Source organism: Puma concolor, chromosome E4 (genome assembly GCF_028749965.1).
Source record: "Puma concolor isolate L17-30 chromosome E4, mPumCon1.1.hap2, whole genome shotgun sequence".
NCBI lineage: Eukaryota > Metazoa > Chordata > Mammalia > Carnivora > Felidae > Puma > Puma concolor.
The window spans coordinates 61,520,653-61,524,460 of NC_141683.1; the positions used below are offsets into that span (position 1 = coordinate 61,520,653).

Genomic DNA, 3,808 nt, shown 5'->3' on the forward strand with positions numbered 1-3,808 from the left:
ACCTTACTAAATTTATCAGTTTTAGCAGGTTTCCTTTCTTTCTTTCTTCTTTCTGGTTTTCTCTGTAGAGTATCATGTCATGTGCAGATAGTGAAAGTTTTACTTCTTCCTGACCAATTTGGGTTTATTTTATTTCTTTTTTGTTGTCTGATTTCTGTGGCTAGAACTTCCAGTGCTATGTAGAATAAAAGTGGTGAGAGTTGACATCCTTTTCTTATTCTTGACTTTAGGGGAAAAGTTCTGAGGTTTTCCTCATTGAGAATGATGTTCGCTGTGGGCTTTTCATATATCATCTTAATTATGTTGAGATATCCCCACTCTAAATTTGCTTTGTTAAGGACTGGAATTTTTTTCATAAATGGATGTTGTATTTTGTCAAATACTTTTTCTGTGTCTATTGAAATGATTGTATGGTTTTATTCGTTCTCCTGTTTATGTGATAAATGACATTGATTTGTTAATATTGAAATATCCTTGCATCTCAGCAATAAATTCCACTTGGTCATGGTGAATATTTTTTAATATATTGTTAGATTTAGTTTGCTAATATTTTGTTGAATATTTTTATATCTATGTTCATCAGAGACAAGATCATGTGTTTCTTTTTTTGTGGTGTCTTTATTTGGTTTTCATATCAGGGTAATGATGGCCTCAGAGAATGTATTTGAAAGCTTTATTTCCTTTTCTATTTTTTGGAATAATTTGAGGGAATAGTTATTAACTCTTCTTTGAACATTTGGTAGAATTCACCTGTGAAGACATCTGGTCCTGTACTTTTTTTTTGTTGGGAGTTTTGGATTACTGATTCAATTTCATTGTTGATAATCAATCCATTCAAGTTTTCCATTTTTTCCTGCTTCAGTTTTGGTAGGTTATATGTTTCTAGGAATTTTTCCATTTCTTTCAGGTTATCTAATTTGTGGGCATATCATTTTTCTTAATATTTTCTTATAATTCTTTGTATTTCTGTGATGTTGGTTATTTTCCCTCCTTCATTTCATTTTTTTGAAGACAGTACCATATACTCTATTGATCATACATGGCACGGTAGGAATCCCCAAGCTCCTCCCCTTCCTCAGAGGGTCTACAATATAAACTGTGGAGGTTGGGAGCTTCTCAGTATGTTGGCAGGTGAGTTGGGGCAAGGACTCCCCAGCAACTGAGGGCCTCTGTCTTCCTCTTGCTCTTGCTGGGGCTAGTGGTCCAGGGGGGTCTTACTCCTTGGAGGCCATGTGGACCATAAGGTGCATCACCCAGTCGCTGAAGCCAAATTCAATGTGTCAAGGAAATGAGCTTGACACAGTGGTCATTGAGAGCAATGCAGTCCCAGCATCAAACGTGTAAGAGTGAGTGTTACTGTGAAAGTCTCAGTAGACAACCTGGTCCTCAGTGTAGTCCAGGATGCCCTCGAAGGGGCCCTCTGATGCCCGCTTCACCACTTCCTTGATGTCATTGTATTTGGCAGCTTTCTCCAGGCAGGGGGTCACATCCATGATTGACATGTTGAGGGTGGGTACATGTAAGGCCATGCCAGTCAGTTTCCCATTGAGCTCAGGGATGACCTTGTTTACAGTCTTGACTGTACCAATAGAAGCAGGGATGATGTTCTGGACAGCACATCTATCATTACACAGTTTCCCAGAGGGGGTATCCACAGTCTTCTGGGTGGCAGTGATAGCATGGACTTTGGTCATGAGTCCCTCTATGATGCTGAAGTTGTCATGAATGACCTTGGTCAGAGAGGCCAAGCAGTTGGTGTTGCAGGAAGTATCTTGACAGAGTTGTCAGACTTCTCATGATTCAAAACGATCACAAACATGGGGGCATCAGCAGAAGGAAAAGAGATAATGACCCTCTTGGCTCCACCCTTCAAGTGAGCCCCAGGCTTCTCCATGGTAGTGAAGACCCCAGTGAATTCCACAATATACTCAGCACCAGCATTACACCATTTGATATTTGTGGGATCATGCTCCTGGAAGATGTAGCTGGGCTTTCCACTGATGAAAGTTTCCTGTTCTTGGCCTTGTCTGTGCTGTGGAATTTGCCATGTGTGGAATCATAGTGTGGAACATGTAGACGATGTTGCTGAAGTCAAGGAAGGGGTTATTGATTGCAACAATATACACTTTTCCAGTATTAAAAGCAGCCTTGGAACCAGGCCCCCCAATATGGCCAAATCTGTTTACTCGAACTTTCACCATCATGTATCAGGGACATGGCTGGCACTGCACCAAAAGATGCACCACCTATCTGTCAAATGGGAAAGAGCAGAGAGCCTGTCCTCTTTTGTTTCTAATTTTGTTTATTTGACTCCTTTTTTATTTTTATGACTCTGGTTAAAGGTTTATCAATTTTGTTGATCTTTTCAAAGAACCAGCTCCTGGTTTCATTCATCTCTTCTATTTTTAAAATTTTATTTTCTATTTTGTTTATTTCTGTTCTAATATTTATTATTTCTTCCCTTCTGCTGGCTTTGCATTTTGTTCTTCCTTTTTAGCTTCTTTAGGTGTAATGATAGGTTGTTTACTTGAGATTTTTCTTGCTTTTTGAGGTAGCCCTGTATTTCTATATACTTCCCTCTTAGACCAGCCTTTGTTGCATCCCAAAGATTTTAGACTGTTGTGTTTTCATTTTCATTTGTCTCCAAGTGTTTTTAATTTTTTCTTTGAATTTTTGGTTGACCCATTCATTGTTTAGTAGCATGTCATTTAACCTACATGTATTTATGGTCTTTCTAGATATTTTCTCATGGTTGATTCCCAGTTTCTTAGCGTGGTGATTGGTAAAGATCCATGATATGATTTCAACCTTCTGAAATTGTTGAGTCTTGTTTCATGGCCTAATATGCTGTCTATTCTGGAGAATGTTCTATATGCATTTGAAAATAATGTGTATTCTGCCATTTAGGATGGAATGTTCTGAATAGGATGAATAGGACGGACTGCTCTGTTAGATCCATCTGGTCCAATGTGTCATTCTAAGCCACTGTTACTTTGTTGATTTTCTGTTTATCTAAGATCTGTCCATTGATGTAAGTTGGTGTTAAAGTTATTATTGTATTGCTATCAATTATATCCTTTATGTATGTTATTAGCTGCTCTACTTTTTGGGGTGCTTCAAGTTGGGTGCATAAATATTTACAATTGTTAGATCTTCTTGTTGGATTTTTCCCTTTTTGATAATATACTGTCATTTTTTGTCTCTTTTTACATTGTTGGTTTTAAAATCTAGTTTGTCTAATATAAGTATTGATACTCTGGCTTTTGTTTGACATCTATTTGCACAATAAATGTCTCTCCATTCCCTCACTTTCAATCTGCAGGTGACTTTAGGCCTAAAAGGATCGCTTCTTTTTTTTTTTTTTAATTTAAATCCAAGTGAGTTAACATATAGTGTAATAATGATTTTAGGAACAGAATTCAGTGATTCATCACTTACATATAACACCCAGTGCTCATCCCAACAAGGGCCCTCCTTAATACCCACTAACCATTTAGCCCATATCCCACCCAACACCCCTCCAGCAACCTTCAGTTTGTTCTCTGTATTTAAGAGTCTCTTATGGTTTGTCTCCCTCTGTTTTTGTCTTATTTTTGTTTCCCTTTCCCTATGTTATCTCTTTTGCTTCTTAAATTCCATATATGAATAAACTCATATATTTTTCTTTCTCTGACTATTTCACTTATACACTCTAGTGTGTAAGTATACACTAATTAGTGTATACACTAATACACTCTAGTTCCATCCACATTGTTGCAAATGGCAAGATTTCATTCTTTTTCATTGCCAAGTAGTATCCCATTGTATA

General features: G+C 37.4%; 1 pseudogene; it reads right to left on the reverse strand.

Annotated features, from left to right (window-relative positions):
- Positions 1–1,099: 1,099 nt before the first annotated feature.
- LOC112863155 (glyceraldehyde-3-phosphate dehydrogenase pseudogene) lies at positions 1,100–2,201 on the reverse strand (annotated as a pseudogene).
- Positions 2,202–3,808: the final 1,607 nt, after the last annotated feature.